This window comes from Saccostrea cucullata, unplaced genomic scaffold (assembly GCF_032062105.1).
Source record: "Saccostrea cucullata isolate Sc308-1 unplaced genomic scaffold, CSIRO_AGI_Scuc_v1 ctg354, whole genome shotgun sequence".
Lineage (NCBI taxonomy): Eukaryota > Metazoa > Mollusca > Bivalvia > Ostreida > Ostreidae > Saccostrea > Saccostrea cuccullata.
In genome coordinates this window covers 50,217-68,588 of record NW_026940030.1, presented here as the reverse complement: position 1 = coordinate 68,588, position 18,372 = coordinate 50,217, and the positions used below count along the sequence as shown (strand labels likewise).

The 18,372-nt window shown below is 32.7% G+C and overlaps 1 long non-coding RNA gene across 1 annotated transcript; it reads right to left on the bottom strand.

Annotated features, from left to right (window-relative positions):
* Positions 1–643: 643 nt before the first annotated feature.
* LOC134254603 (uncharacterized) lies at positions 644–16,878 on the bottom strand. Its single transcript, XR_009989339.1, has 2 exons — positions 16,775–16,878; positions 644–1,331 (listed from the first exon to the last, which is right to left on the bottom strand). It is a non-coding gene; the product is annotated as an uncharacterized LOC134254603 (long non-coding RNA).
* Positions 16,879–18,372: the final 1,494 nt, after the last annotated feature.

The window sequence follows — 18,372 nt, the reverse complement described above, 5'->3', positions numbered from 1 at the left end:
ATTACATTTTTTGTTTTAGTCGTAAGATATATTTATTTGTAGAATGGGCCTCCGAATTCTAAATATTTACAAAAATTACACATAACTGTTAATTTATAGGCTATCTACAGCTTTTTTAAAGCGGCTAAAACGTAATTCTTGTCGCCTCTTGCTAATTATCAGAGGAGTAGATGGATATCATTTTATCTAGACACATTTAATAAAAGATTAAACGAGTGAGTCCAGAATTCAATTCATAATTAATTTACTTTGTGACATTTAATTAAAGCTCTATTTGTGTTAGTTCTTCGATTTTCGGCAATGATTTGAAGGAAATTTAAGGGGACTTTTATAAATAAATTCTTTTCTTAAATAAAAAAAAATACAAGAAACAGTGGTTTGACTGTTACATTCGCCTTAAATAGTCCGATATCTTAGTGTCTATAAAGTACAAAACGTCAGATACAACCAAATCCATAATACCGGTATTCTCCTTTCTCAGTTGCACAAAAAATGAAATTAATTTTAAGACCTTTGCGTCAAAAAAAACAAAAACAAAAAAAAAAAACCAACAGATTTCCGACTTTTCTTGGAAAATGCATTTGGGCTTGAGATACCAAATAAAAAAAGCAAAAACAAAACCATTGTATAAAAAAGTAACGAATACAACTAAAAAGCTCTGTTTATTCATAAATTAGAGGGTATGGTAAGGTTGAAGAATACAAAAGTTTATATAATTTGCATTAAAGAGAATATAAGACAATCATGCGATGCATTTGACAATGGAATCTTGCGAAGGAAATTTATGTGGTTGAAGTGCTGTTACATTATTGTAGTTACCTTTGTTCACATTTTCAGTTATTTAGCTGGAAAGGCATAAAAGAAACTATGAAATAATTCATAGAAATATGTTCTAAAGAACTTTAGATTTAACCATATCTTAATATTGTTCCACTATTAGGACTATCATTCGTTCCTGCATCCTTATCCCTTGAATTCTGCCTTACATCGTGTGGAACGAAGGGCATTGGTTGCCAAAATACTTTCCTTTTTCTTACAGACATAAAAGAGGGAAGATAACCTCGTCTCTGATTTTCGGATGACAGTTCGTTCAGATATTCTTCGGAGAGATCAATATCGTCAATTTCCGAGGACAGTTCGTTCAGTTTCCGTCTCCACGCTTCGTCTTTTAATATCTGACTTAGTACTTTTAGGTTAGGATCTTGAATTGTGGAAATGAAATTCATGAAATCTGATTTGGAAAAGCTACGTGACCCTGATGTTGCCATGATCGTCGTACAGATTGTGATGGCGAAACAGAAGACATTTCTGTAGAAACTGTATCGTGGCATCTGAAAAAAAAAATCAAAAATATTTAAAACAAACGTATAAATCTCAAATAAGAAAGTTTAATACTAGACTAAGTAATAACATAACGGTTAAAACTTCTTATACTTATTCAACGGACTTTTTTACGGACAACTTACCATTACCTTTTGAACATTCAATACTCTTATACTGAATTTTATATACACTGAATCTTAAAGTACACATGGTTTATTACTCTTTGTAAAAGTATGCCTTACCTATTCTGTACATTTAAACACAAATGTAACTGAGTTTTAATGTTGTTTGTATTGTATAGTATAGATGACATACAATTTTACTCCTACTTATTAGCTGTGCGTAATATGATAATTTACGTTATGGCAAATGTCCTTAAATTCACGGGTGCGCACTATTCCTCAGATAATTAAGAGAATCTCATTGGATGAATGAAAGAGCAGTAGTGACCCATTGTTGACAGATTATTTGTAAAGACACACCAGTAGAGACCATTAATGGAATGTCCGTCTAATGAATGATATGTCATTGATTGTTTACATCTCATAAGCTATTGACGGTATCTCAAAAGCAATGACCTTTATTGTTGAAAATATCTAGATATTTCTATCCCTACTTCTATTTTTATCTGACAACGTAACAGGCCTGAACGTTAGAAAACTGATCAATTTATGGATATCACGATTTTATACAAAACATATAACTAATGTTGAAGATGCGAGAATAATGTTACTGGGTATTTGTGTTGTATTGACCAATCAGATGCTAGAATACATAACATTGTAGATTATGATATTATGTCATAGAATTTGAATAGTACTTGAATAAGTTACAACATAGTACAGTGACAATATTAATTTCTTCAACAAAGTAATTTAAATGGTACTTATCAGTGACTAGATGTCAATTTTATGTATGCTCATGTACAAAAACACGTGTAACCTGAAGACAAAGACAGTTTCTATTTGTTCCCGAAGTCTTCAAAAATGATTAATGTACTCTTTCCACAATTTGCTTTTTGAAATCTAAAAAAAATGTGAATAAGTGGATGGAAATCACTCATGTTTAATCATGACACGAAGGCAGGGATTCTAATCATTTCCTGTGACAAGAGCCAGGAATTTACGATTTTTCTTATTCTGTCACTAATTAAGATTTATATCACCAATTCCTTACACAGTCGCAATTGACTAGCTGACATGCCATAATAGTCAGTATCTTCCTTTTTAAATATTTTTTGCTATGTTATAAATATTTGTATTTATTTTTTTGGATAAGTACTCGACATATAGTATGACTCAAAATCGCAAAGAAAATAGGGGGTCTGTGTGCATCTTGCTGAGCTACGTTACAATTAAGTTGACCTTTTTTGTACTTATTTTTTTTTTTACTCTTTGTTTAATCACTTTAACCTTTATCATATTTCATTTGATGTAACTATGGCGATAAATATAATCTTATTTTACGTAAAATATTTTGAATAATATTAATCATTGAACAAATCTTGCAAATTAATGCGCGTAAATTATTGTGTGACCTTTTGCACTAAAAAGTAACAAATTTGATGTATAAAAAATCTAATGAGGCAATGAAATATTTTCTTGTATCAAAATTTTTACGACTCAAGTGATTATCAGTAACAAGTATCGAGTAGTTTAAAATAATGAAATGTATTCTTCTATATGAAATACATATGTACTGAACACTAAGTCTTGTGTTATTGACTTGGAGAACTTTGATAACGTATGGGTGACAAATCCATGGGAAGCTCAATTTGCTTCATTATGAAACAAATGTAACAGTATTTACCGCGGGACAGAAATTGAAAACTTAAATTCTTACGCAGCAAACTCTTTTATACATGTTTGAATTGGGTAGTCTTCCTCAAACCTTTCTTCGTGTTAAGTAGTAATCCAATTCATCTTTTTGAGTATGACAGATGGTGTCCTGAAAATGTGCAATAGGGTTTCACATCTTAAAAAGAAATTGGACAAAATCTTCCTCCTCAAACCCCTCTTACCCTCACCTTTTAGAATATGAAAGGAGATGTGCAGTAAGGTTTTAACCTTTTTTCAGTTATTTATAAGAATTATTATTATTGTATGTTATTTTACGTCCCTTTCGAATTTTTCTACTCATATAGAAACGTCACCATATATATAACGACGAAAAGCTGCTTTAGACTTTACTTGACACTCAGGGCCATTTAGCAGTGGGAAATCTTTATTGTGCCAACGACTGTCGTGAAACTAGGCCTACATGTAGTTTAATAGATCTCATTTGAAAAAATACAACTTCTAATTCAAAGGGACGATTGCTTGGCGGAAGTACAGTTGCTGCCTATATTTTATCGACTTAAAATACCCCATTTCATTCGACATGATTTACATACCTCAGTATATTTTACACATAAGTAAATTCACTCACGTGTGCAATTTTTGTCGTATGAACGGATTTACTCATATGCAAATTCTGCACAGTGGAGTAAATTTACACCTGGTTAGGACTAGGTGCAAATTAACTTTTGCATACCTTTTGTAGCAAATTATTAGTTCATGTGTGTAAATTTTGTTGTATGAACACGCAGCAAATTTACTTATGTATGTACTTTGTTTTGTTTATTGCATAAATCTCCATTTTAAGTGTTGTTTCGGTTGTGTATGCATTGGTACGTAAAATATAAGTTACTAAACATGGTGGCTAAAAGTTAAAACTCAAACAATGAGCCATTATCTCCTCTAAGATAAATTTTCGAATTTGCCAAAAACGAGGGCATCTTGCACCCTTTCTGGCTGGTTTTTGTTTATATCTTTAAAGATAATAATAGTTGTGGTCGCTAACAAGTGCCCTGTAGGATGCTGCCCTTACTATACAAGTTGTCTCCTTTGGAATGCTCCGAAGCTATGATAGGAACATGCATTCCATCAATTGCTCGGGCCCAATTACCGTTTAGCTCTTGATGACTTTCTTCTACCCTTCTCTGTTTTTAATCGAGACAAGCTACTCACATATAAGTTAATGTTACAGGAATTTCAATAAACTCGTTGAAAGTAAGCATTTCTAAGTATCCTCTTTGGCACATAACCCCATAATGCCCAGGGGTTCATGTTAATTTCCTTTTCACATATTTGTATTGTTCAAAGATTTTTTGAGATCGGTCACTTTTAGTTTTCATCATCCTTTTCATTCTCCTTGAAAATACATAATTACATGACTGACGTTTTTCACACTAATTGTTAGTCAATTGTGTATATATGTTCACTGAATTGACGACGGATTTTTCCGTTATTTCCCGATCATGACAATGAGCACACGGCTGGTGTGACTGGTCGGCAGAGGATGCTCACTCCTCCATGGCACCTGATCCCATCTCTGATGTTTTGGAAGTCCGTGTTTGCTCTGCTCCTATTTTGTATTGTTTTATGGACTTTGATATTGAATATTGTTCGTTATCTCTTTATCCTTCCTGTATCATTTTCAAGAGGATATTTTATAATGGCCCCACACACTTGATGTACTGTAGATTTCAAAAAAACCAAAAAGATTCCAATCGTCCTATTTCTGCTGAAGACGTCAATCAGTAGATGGCAATAGTCATCTTTTTTCTTTACATCCTACGGCTCTTACAGTAAATAAAAATTTTAATAATTTTTTCTTCTTTGTGTGTAAATTCTTATACCATTTCTTTGTCCTTAGAACATTAACTTCCTTTTCTTTCGGACCAATAAAATTATATAAATTAGTGGATCGGATTTCCACCCTAGTCTTTTAGGAACATTCAAAAGTTAGATTTTTACCCAAACAGTAAGAAAATAGACTTTTTCTATAAAAATTCACAATTTTGAATCTGTCCATCTCCTTATTTTTTAATGAAAATATGAGGATTTACTAGCAGTACATAAATCTCGCCTGAACGCATAGCAAATTATCTTTTACTTTCGTGTGTAGATTTACTTACATGTAAATTTACACACATAAGCAAATTTTCGTCGTATGAATGGGGTATTAGAAAGTCTATCGACTTGTCCACTTAGTTCAGTCGCTTTCGGGGTTTGAACCCACCACCTTCGGTCACAGGGCAAATACTCCATTGTTTATAACAGCTACTTGTGCATAAATATAAGAATATGTATACACATTTTGCTGTTCAGATTGTCAGCTATCAATAAAATTGATTGTTTTATTTCTATTTGATGTGAATGAATAAAAAAGATTATAACCATAAATAATATTACATATCTGTTATTATTTCTTTCCCCCATGTTCTTACAACAGCAATCTTTGTTGAGGAGGAACGCGCATTGATTTCAGCACATAATTAACTGTTAGTTGTACCTACGGAGCAACCATAATGGAACATAAAATTGGAGGATTCCGGAAGAAGTTCCGCGGAAATGAAAATGAAAAATGAGTTTCATGGATTAATGATGATTAATCAATGTCATTATCATTTGTCAGATATGGCTACCGATCGACACTGCCATGTGAATGGTAAAAAAGAAAAAAAAACATTTATAACCAAGGATTCGCACAGTACGATCTCCGTCATCCTTACACAGGGTCAACATGCCCTTTTCATGCAATTAAGGTCACTGTTACACATGCATTGATTAATTTAAATGACGAAAAATCTGTGATCTCTTTACTTTAGTTAAAAACTTCAAGTTCTATTTAAATTCCGAATGGATATTGAAATGAACTGAAATTTCCTGAAACTAAAATAAAAAATCTCTTTTAAAGTTATACAATATACACATGCAATTATTTTCGCTAAGTATCATATCATATTCACGATTATCCATCGTGAATCCACAAATCAACTCATATTAATTTTTTTTGCTGTGGATTGTGTTTCAAATGTGTTGAAGAGCAAAACTTTCCCACTAATGAGTAAGTCTTGCTCTAGAGTAAGTTTTTCTCCTAGTTGGGTGTCTAATATTAGAGCAATATTTTCCCACCAAAACCATATATTCCCTAAAAATTTTCAGAAATACGTAAATCTGCCAAAGAGGGAAACTTTATTTACAGGTTTATTTCCCCCCAGGAGATATATTCTCTAAAGTAATACTATTCCCTTGAGGGAAGGTCCACTCTAAGACAGTCTTTTCCTGTTGAAGTCAGACTTAGAATGAAAACATTTTCGCCTTACCAATGAAATATGTGGAGATTACGAACAGTATTCGAAATCAAAAGTCCAATAAACATTAGAACCTTCAAAAGGAAAAAAAATTGAAAATTATAATACAAAAAAAAAAACAATCAGAATCCATTAATGTTTTTATACGATAAAAATGCTTTTGTTGACAAGGTCATTGTATCGACCATAGAAATGACTATAAAAGAGACTGCTGATATTCTTGATTGATCAACTTGTTTGTCAATAACTTACCTCGTTTTAGAAATTGTGCATATGTAGAGCATGCATTTGCGTATCGAAAAAAATGAGAGATATAAACTCCATATGCAGGACAAAGATATATTAATGCATAAGTAAGGGAAGTTGTCGATTGAAAAGTTTAAGCCGTGATGATTTATCATAAAGCTTTGTTGTTATATAACCATTAACATCTTTTTCTATTAAAAGATCAAAATATGAAACATGTGTGTCGGACTCTGTGGTATATTTTATTTCAAGCTCACCTGGATATATTATGTCGACATAACAATAGAGATAATTATTGTTAATTGACAATACGTCGTCGATACATCTTAAAGTCGAGTTGAAGGTCACACCAACATGACCAAGTGTTTTTTTCTTATCCGATAAAAGATTTTAAACAAATTATGCTTCATATTAATACAAAAATTGGTCTGCTAAAACAGGACCCAATTGGTACCCATGGGAATTCCAATAGATTATTAGAAAATCTGGTCTCCAAAAATCACAAAGATTTTGTCAATCAGAATCTCGAACATCTTTCATTTTACATCCACTTCAGTGTATTTGTGTGTACAATCAGAATGTTTTTAAAGAAATTCATTTTGCAAATGACCAATGACAGGTGAGTAAATTTACGAGTTTCATTTTTACTTAAAAAGCACATGCCAATGATGTCAGAAAGCCTGGCTTTATTTTTTCGCGGGAATAGTTGTATATTAAGCTGAAAAGTCGTGGGTTTTTATGTTGTTCATTTTGGTAAAATTTTGTGATTTCAAATGTTGCAAAAGTCTCTTGGAATTGTTTTTAGTATCCATATCTTATTGATTACAGTACTCTTGAGGATTTTCCTTCACTACTGCTAATATCTTAGCCAGGAGTAATGAAATAAGCCTGATCATTTACTGGAACCCACCTTGTAGCTTTGTAAGAAATTTTATTAAGTTTCGGTTTCTAATATAGATATGGTAAGTCAAATTCATTATGGTAATTTTGAATATTAAAAAAATATATATATATTTAAAACGGACACATGCTTTTTGAAGAATTACATCCTTTGATAGAGAGCTACAATATATGAGTTTAAGTTGGATTTCTACTCGTAGAATTATATTCAAGTTTCTCTAAAATGCATTTAATATAATGAGCCTTACAAACAAAGACAATGTTGTTACCTGATTTGTCAGCAGAGACCAGTAAGTATATTGGTCATGTTTTCCATCTATTTTTTTTTCACTTAATTCTGGATTATTGAAAACAGAAGGATATATGGTTTTCATATTGCTTTTCAGTCGCTTAATGTGGATTTTAACATACATCTGAAACATCAAATCCATTCTGACAAAGTTTCAAAGTATTCTTTTTCATGTCTCCATTGCCTGGCATAATCTTCTACAGATATTTGTGATCTAAGGTCCTCAATATATAAGTATACATTTATTTATGTCACCAGTAATAACGTGTTCAGCAGAACCAGAGTTGTAGGGTGAAGAAGAACATGAACACGATGTAGGATTATGTTTCAGCTATTCGACATCAAGGCCCTGTAAACTCTAAATTTGGCAACTTATTAGAAAGGATACGGATATTTTGATTAGGCTCTTTTTTGGCCCATATATTACGTAAAAAATGAAACTGGGATGTTTGTGATTTTATAGTTATATTTCAGATGAACAACAATTTTTTGCTTTAAGTTATATATATTTTTAATAAAAATAGAATAATATCGAATAAAAGTACCCTCTATCTTTTTAACATTGAGTATATGGGAAAAATATTTGAGGGTTATGATAATTTCACATGAAGATAAGCCTCGTTGAAGAGCAAATTGGTCTAGAGCATGACTACCTGGGCGAAATTCTGTCCGTGGGGAAAGTCCCATTCTACAATAGAAGCTTAATCCTTGATTGACATTTATTTACACTTCAGTAATATTATGCTTTTTGTGACTGAAATATAGTTTATGTTATTATATGTTGTATTATACTATTTTACGTCCCATTCCAGAATCTGTCACTAGGGACGTCAACATATACCCGCGAAGGGCTTTACTCGACACTCAGAGTCACTGAACATTGAGGGATCTTTAAATATCGAACCAACGCCTGACGTGGCGTACACAGGACTTTTTAAGGTTCTATTCCGAATCCCGCAACTTTCACTTCAAAGTGGTGAGTGCTTGGTGAAGATACAGTTGCTACCAACTTCAAATCGAACTCACGACCTTTCCATCACAGAGCGAGCGCTTTACCAACTTAGTTATCATGACCGCATGAAAACATTGTATCGAAAACTTGTTTATATATTCCTAATACTAGTAATTTCAAATTTAACTTGTTAATTATTTCAACTAAAAATGTACGTTTTCACATTAAAACAGTATAGCTATTCCATTCAGAAAACTGTAAGTTGATGAAAGGGTTATTGAAAAATGGTTACTGAATTTCAGGGCTTCGCAAATCAGTCAACGTTCGCAACCTCTCGATCAGTGATGCTTCACTTGTCTGAATGGAGAAGTCCCATTCTGATAAGTCAACTGAAGGAGCATGCAACTGAAGGAGCATGGTCACAGAGCAACAATCTATTGAAATCTCTATTGAATTGACGACGGATTTTCCCGTTATTTCCCGGTCATGACAAGGAGCACACGGCGGGTGTGACCGGTCGGCAGGGGATGCTCAATCCTCCATGGCACCTGATCCCACCTCCTATGTTATGGAGGTCCGCGTTTGCTATGCACATATTTTGTATTGTTTGTGGACTTTTTATCTTGAATACTGTTCGTTATCTCCATATGTTTCATTACATCACAAAGTGTTGAATTTACATCACACTGTTATCGAATATAGAAACGTTTTACATACCAATCACTTTGAAATACTGAAGAAAAATAGTCTTAAATTCAAATTTGCTAGCTGTTGCCATGTCTAAATGTTTTCGAAATAAAAGCTATCAAAGAGTAAAACCATTTCACAATCCTGTCCAAACTGTAAATTTATTTTCTTTAATTTGATCTAAATATAATACTTTGCTGACCATGATATCAACTATGTCTGATTTTGAATTGAATAAGGTTTATTGTTGGTCACTTTCATCTTTCGTAAATATAGTAATGAAGAAAGTTTAAGTAAACTACTTATATCTTATGACTAGTACCAATGATAAACGTGGCTCTCAAACCTTGTCCAATATTTAACTTAAAGAAAAAAATACAGTTGTATAAAATGTTGACTTAGTGATGTGACGTCACATGTAAATAATGGAATAGGAGTAATGATAGTAACGAGAGATTTTTGTGGTTGATTTTCATGCTAAGTTTCTTTCCATAAGATGTGTCCCCAAAATCTTATAAAAATGTAAGACAATATGTAAGACAATACCTATTTAACACTTATCCATGTTAATCAACTGCTCTCTGTTTTAGAAGACGTCATTTTGGGGTTATTTTGTACGACTTTCGACAAAACTCTCAACAGGATGAAAATATATCTCTCATTAAGATTCTTATGTTAGACGCTATCGACACATTTGGTATAGAACTACACATTACAACCGCCAAATTTAAAATAATTTGACTTAATGATAGCGATTAAGGATGGTCCATAATAAGAAAGTGATATATTTAGTGGCATCATTATCGTCATCCAGTGCGCAGACACTCATCAACACCGAAGGTAAATATTGTTTTTGTACTTAATCTCCTGATTGATGTAAGTAACTTCCAAAACAATTTATTTTCTCGTAATATGTCTCGTTTTATTACATCACATACATTGCAATTGTGTCTGATTTTGGACATCAATTATTTATGATTATTTTGGTTTAAAAAACGTATACAAGTATTTGAAATATATTGTGTTACCTTAGCTATGTGGAGCGTCAAACTAACGGATAATTGTATAAAAAAGTGTTACGAAGATATTGTTTTACAGGGCTTCTAAACGCGACTGGGATTTTCATTACACCTTGATAAAAATCGTCCCTTCTTGATTGAACAATAACTTATTAATATCTTAATGTACACCCATATAAAACCAATTTGACGCTTCTCCTGATCAGCCATTAACTAGAATCCGTTAAAAGCTTTGGTGACGAAGATCCCGCTCAAAGTCGTAAAACATCTCAGAGAAAATTCCGCCACATCCGACGTTAAGTTTGTAAAACGGCGACAATCAAATGGCAGGAATAAAGACATAGATTTAATTTAATATCGAGAAAAGTTATAAAAATAAATTTGCGGCACAAAGAAGGATGCTAAAACGGATAAGATGGGATAAGACCGACAGTTTATTTATGTCTAGTTAACTTCAGTGATCAATGGCGTATTGGTGTGGCGGAATAAAATTTTTAGATAAGAGATCATTTAATTATACCTTCAAAAAATTAGATTTTATTTCTTCAATCAGATAGAAGGGAACACAAAAGTAAAAGATCAGATCTCATTTACTCACGTGAGAAATCATTAGCAGCGAAGAAAAACACTTGGATTAGCACGAGGATCGGAAAAGAGGAATATCCTTTTTAATGTGACGTCAATAATCTTTACCATATATAAGTATATTAAGCCAATAAAGGAGATTTTCAAAAAGTATGAAAGAAATTGGCATAAGAAAAATAAAACTTAAAAAATTCTTTCTTTTTCTGCCTAGTGATGATTTCATTGATATGTGTATATGATACTTCAAAATATGCTGAATATTTGTAAGTCGGGGCAATTTTATTTTAAAAAATAAAAGATCTTTAATGACTGAAGTATTGCAAACGACCCCACATAAGGATTTTTTTTAAATATAGAATGTTATTCCTTACTTGCAGCTAGGACTCTTTTTGTGTTTAGAAGTACTTAGCTTGCACAATATTTGAAAGAGAATATATTAATATTCATTCCTATAGATTGGCAAGTAGCATAAACATATATCAATATATTCTTAACAAGATGTCTTTAGCTACTGTTGCTTGACAATGCGTACACATGTACATGTTGAAATTTGACAAAGTTTCTGTCCTTGATGCTTTTATTTCTTCGGATTTTAAGTTGAATATAGTTTTTAAACTTTTTAAAGGAAAACCCCTTTTAATAAAAAAGAAAATTTTAAGTATAAATTTTTGAACTGGAATGAGACTTTCAATAAAATAGATCAAGATTACATCATGATTGTTTCCAAAATAAAAATAATATCACTTGGTACTGAAGACCCTTTATGTCTAGAAACTCCGTATGTTTCTTTTTTTAAAATGTCATATCAATTTAAAATATACATAGGTCCATGATTGAATTATCTTTCTTCGTCCTTTTAAAACTTGAATGAATAATTAAAAGTCCAATTTTTAGCCTGAACACGTCCCAGAATGAACAATTAAATCAAAAAGCCTTAAAACACACCTGCAGTATGCCCCCAATCACCTTCAATTGCTAAAGATGTGATGGTTACTGCTTAAAATAGAAGATGAGCTCTAGGAACCAGATTTTTAAACAAAAAATCCTTTAAAATGTAGGAGGAGTTTGCAAGGAAACAACGCTTTCATTCTTTGATTGATTGATTGTATATTGTTCAACGTCCTTCTCGAGAATTTCTCACTCATATGGAGACGTCAAAATTTCAAAAATTGACCTTTACTCGGCAATCAGTGCCATTGAGCAGTAAGGGATCTTTATCGTGCCAACGCCTGCCGCTGACACGGGGCCTCGGTTTTTAAGGTCTCATCCGAATGACCCGCAACTTTCACTTCAAAGTGCCGAGCGCATGGCGAAGGAACAGTTACTACCCATTTTATCAACTGGGTCAGTCGCCGTCGAGATGCGAACTCAAGACCTCCTGATCACGGAGCGAGCGCTCTACCGACTGAGCTACCGTGAACGGTTTCATTCTTTGAAAAAAAAAACCATCGGTTTAACCCTTAATGTTGAAACTGAAAATCTCGAAACCTAATTGCACAACTGCAGAACATCCCAATCAAATAGACGCCCCAATGAAAAAGACTGATCATGAAACATTATTGCACACCATCTTTTATTTTCCAAAGGATAAATAAGCTACTCGTCAAAATGCAACAGGATTTCTTGGAACCAGGTTTCCGTAAAAATTAAAAGTCACTCTTTATTGCCGTAATGCATGTCACCATCAATCATTGTCCAAAAAAGATGATTTTGTTACTTCTTATTTGTTGTAAAGGAAAAAGGAAGGAAAAGAAACATGAAACTTGAAATTGTCATTTTCGACCCTATTTGGCACAAAAGTGAAAATGAAAATTCCAAAAACCTTATTGCACGTCTACAGAACACCCCCTTCACCAAAGCATCTTGAAAAATTAGGAAGGCTTCTGTGTAAAATGTTTGTGGAGATCTGTAAAACAATTTTTTGTGAAAATTCCTTTTTGATCCCTTTAGACACCTAAGCTGAAAATGAAAATTCCGATACCGTATTGCATGTCTGTGGGACAAACCCAATTATTTTGCAAAAGATAAAATAGCTATTGCGTAAAATGTAAAGGTAATTCTGAAAACAATTTTTTTTGTGAAATGAGTGAACATCAAAATTCAAAATTCTAAAGCCTTATTGCACATTTAAAGGAACAACCTCACATATTCCAAAAAGAATTTTCTTAAAATGCATGATATCTTGCAATTGGAACTAAGTTTCTGTAAGAAAAGAAAGAAAAGAAGCCATTTTTTAAAACCCCATCACCCATATTAAACCCAGAGTAAAAATGAAAATTTCGACACCTTATTGTAATCTGCAAGATATCATCGATTAACGTGGACAGGATTATTTGGCTATACTGCGTATAGGCTAAAAAGCGTTTTGGAAACCAGGTTTTTATGGAAAAAACCCTTTACAACTCTCATTTAGCCTTGAATATGAAAAAGAAATTCTGAAACTTTATTTCACATCTACATGACAACACCTCATATTCTGTATTATGAATATGTTGATGAAATTGTAAGAGTAATTAAAGGAAGATTGTTTGAAAGGATAACAGTGTTAATAAACACTTAAAGCTTGGACTTTTTGTAGAAATTGAAGATATATAATAGGGGCTATTGTCCTATTCCCTGTCTTTTATGATTTATAAATCTGTAACACCACATTAATATTTAGACTATGTCTTCTTTCTATCACGAACCAGTAATACCAATACGTAAGAGATTGTCTCTTGATATATATACCTTCCTTCTTAGTTGGATAAATAGCAAAGAGGCCACAATTATTATTCCAAAATGATTTGTTAAATGATTAAAGAGTAAGAGAAATGAATAAAAGAAGAGAAGAGACTGATGGACGGATCCGGATAACAACAATAGAGCTAAGTATATTAAGAAACGTTGCCTGTAACTGAGTAGATACTAGCCCTCGCTTTGTGATCAAATACCATCTCAAATGAAGAGCTGTACAAAAAGACCAACACCACCCCCCTATCTGTTTTGTTATAAAAAGAAGAAAATGGCAGTGGAAATATAACATGTATGTAGAATGCACCCAACTTCCATCCCAAGGGTTGCTTTGAAATGGACACCATCTGGCAAAGGAAAGAGAGGAAGACCAAAAGAAACATGGAGAAGATCTGTAGAGAAAGAACAGCTGGACATGGGGACAGATCCAAGAATGTACACAGGACAGGCCAGCGTGGAAGTCTCTGGTGACGGCCTTATGTGCTAACCAGCACGAAGAGGATTAAGTAAGTAAGTAATATTAAGAAAGTGGCTGCCAATGTGACTCAGTAGATTGAGCCCTCGCTTTGTGATCATAGGGTCGTGACTGACCTAAGTCGACAGACTACAGGTACTGTGAGCATTGAGCTCACTAAATTATACCCCGCCTCCATTACCATTATAATGGCTTAACACATAGTCCATGTTTTGTTCTTCGAAACACGAAATAAGTGTCAGATCAAAATATAAAATAGGAGGTGCACAATGACATCATGACATCACGATTCTTTGAAGGGACATGTATCATTAAATTTTATTCAGTGGTATAGTAAGAGTTGCAGATAAGAGATGGGTACCATTCAATATTATAGAAAGAATAGCAGTGTCCATGTTTTGCTATGGGAAACCTGAACTATGTGTCCTATCAAAAAGTAAAATAGGAGGTGAACAATTGCACTTTGTAACGAAGATTCTTTGAAAGTTTCATAAAAATTCATTGAGTGGTATAAGGGGATTGCGGATAAGAGATGGATACCCCAAAGCGTAACAGACCGACGGACGGACATCCCGATCACTATCTACCCTTCCACTTTTCAAGCGGGGAGTATAAAAATGGGTAGAAATTGTTCCTTCGCCAAGCGCACAAAACCTTGAAATGAAAATTGCGCTTCCTTCGGATGACGCCTTAATAACCTTAATAACAATGACAATGACTTTAATCTCGTAAAACTTGTTAAAGTTGTAGAGAACAATATTTAATACAAAAACATTAGACAATGCACATTGCACGGGGAACATTCAACAAGAAGAGAGAACTCTCTCAATAATCTTTTGTATAAATTTAAAACTTTTATCAACTGTTTCTTTTTTTGATAGTTTCATTCTAAAATTTTTATACAGAGGCTCCGTGTCACAGCAGACGCTAATTGGTACGATAGAGATCCCTCACTTTTCAATGGCCCTGAGTGCTGAGTAAAGGTCTAAATTTGAAGCCCTTCACCGGTATATGGTGATGTCTCTATATGAATGAAAAATTCTCAATTGAGACGTAAAACAATATATAATCCATCGGTCTTTAGAAGGTGTGGGTATTATTAATATAGCAACGGGAACTTTCTTTTAAATACGCAATCGATAATTTTTCGTCCTTTGTTAGAACTAGCTTACCTCCTATTCTGTTTAAATAATAGAACAATCAAGGAATTTCAAATTAAGCAGAAGTTATCTTTTGGTCTCGAAAACACCTCACCCGATTATGTTAAATATAAAACAAATCATATTAGAAAGATGGATTTAAAACACAATTATGTGAAAAAAAGCATCCTTGTCTTTAAAGATACATGGCTACACTGCAAGTCTATGCTGTTCCGAACAAGAAAACCAATATTTTGAAATAAAAAATGAAACTAAACTTTTCCGTTTTTTTTTTTAAATAATATATTTCTGATAACAGAACAGCCTGCAAACATGATGCATTTGATAAGATATTTTATGACAAAAGTTTTTTTTCCCCTTTAACGAGTTTCATGAAACGATTTTGTTTGCCATATAAAGACAGGCTAAGTTACTGTCGTATATAGACAATACATATTAAATCGTTCATAACCAAAGGAAACTTATTTCACCTACATCTTGATTTAGTATTTAATCCTTAAACACGAAAAATTAGAAGTCAAATTGTCTTCTTTGAGTTAAGACAATGTAAGACAATAAGGCAATGAAAAGTCTTTTATCTAGAATAGTTCCAATTGGTCAAGACTCTTTAACGAAAAGGCAAGGTCTTATAATATTGCAAATTTATTTTACGCAATGTTGCATACAATTACCCAGAAAGAATCAAATTTTTCTGAAACTTTGAAATGTTGATAATACACACTTACTTAAAAAATAAAGTAAAAGAGCAAATGTTTTAATAAAATGTTTGGATAAGTAAAGTTAGCTTTAAATAACATTTATTCAGTAAATAGAATAGAATAGGCAGCAGACACGCACGTCTTTAAATACACCTGTATTGAATACACCTGCTACAAGAAATAGCGAAAAACACTCTATAGCTTCTAACTAAATCTTCATTCTTTCTAAGAGACATAACAGGAAAAGTAGCGAAAAAACATAATAAACTTTAGAAAATAAAATTCAAATCTTTGTAAGAATCTAAATTACCTTTATAGAAATAAAAACTGTACGAAATGTTTATTAAAGGCGATTGCGCTTAGATATACCAGGGCAGAACTTTACAGCTGAAGAGAAAATTGAAAGTGTAAAACCTTGCTGACTGAAGACATCAGCACCATTATTTTCCCCCTTTCAAATACAGAATATTAAACATATTTATCTAAACATATAGTCCACCTGTTTAATTCATATAACAATTGTAATATAAAACGTTTTTTCTTGTATTTATATGTGATAAACTACCATACCTTTCTAGATGGTCTATTTCCTTTTGTACTTTAAAAATGCTTTAACAGTTGTATCAGTAGTTCTTTATCTCCTGTGACTTAACGTTTAGTATAAACATCGTTTCAATGAAATCTTTTTTCTATCAAAGTCTGTTTTTTGCCTTTCATATATCTATCCACCTACGATCATTCTTTTTCATGACGCTGGTTAACGGTTAGCACCATCGAACAGCGCTTTCCCTGACTCCTCCTTATTATCATGACGTCATCAGAAAAGGGGCGTCGCCATGCCTTTGAATTATGGGATAATTCAGCATCTCTTATAGTACGAATTTCTTGAATGAACTCCAAACACTGTGATGACAACATCCAATCAATAACTACTGCGTGCTAATTACCAGGATTTTTTATCTACTCAGTTCGTGTTCCGTGTAGTTGTTAAAATCAAAAGATTTCTTATAATGTCCAGTAAAGAAAAATAACCAAAACACACTTGGCTGATTTTTATCGCTGTCTGGCGACTGATGTCAACTTCTTCATTACCATTTATTCATTGTGATATTCCATTACAAGCAAGTATCAAAGATATGTTTAAGAAATGAACTTCCGAATGTAGGAGAATAACGACATCATAATTATAAACTCTTTGACCCGATTAGGGAAAAGGTAATACCTGCTTTTACTTTTGTGTGACAAACAGCAGTATAGGGGGTATTTAATGAAAGTGAATATGAATTGATTGGAATTTGTTCAAGTGATAAATAAGTTCACATAAAATTACATTCACAAGGATGTAAAGTTGAAGATAAAGAATTATATCTGAACTCCTACTTATTTTATAAAGGGAAATTGTAAGATTACATTGAATATACACCATTTTAGTCAGCCATTCACCTTGAGTCTTAAAACTCTTGATATAAGATGAATAAAATGAAAGACAATTGAAAAAAAATGCACAGTGTTCTTTTTTATTAAGTTATGGAATAAGTTAGTCAATATTTATCTTAATCTCTGTCATCCAAAATTAAGGTTTTTTTTCATAGATGATCACATTTAACTACATATAGATTTTTCTCTAAGCAAAAAAATACATATACAGGATTCCAGTGGTTTTCTTTTCTTTGGCGCATATCATTCATTCTTATACCCACCCCTTTTTTACTCAGCATGTAGAGTTAAAAAATGGAGGCGAATGGTGAAAAGTGACTGTGGTAAAAATGGCTGAAAGATAATAAACCATTCTGCTGTCATTCTTAAAGCTAAAATGGTTGCTCATCTTTCAGACACTGAATGATATAGACAGAGAAAAGAAACAGTTGGAACATTTTATATTGCTATACTCAGTAGAATATAGTTTTGATTTTCCTCATGATGCTGAAGTTTAGTGAAAGAAAACTATTCATACCTGCATTTACCCAGATATTCAATAAATCAATAGGTCGCCACTGGTAAATGAAATCCACCACCAAAAAGTCAAGTCACCAATAATATTTCCTGATTCTCCACCCAAAAAGTCAACATTGAAACTTACTGATAAATCCCTGTCACTGATTTCTTAGTTTTCGTGAAATTATGCCTTGAATGAGTGTCCATTATATATATAAAAAAAACACCTGGAT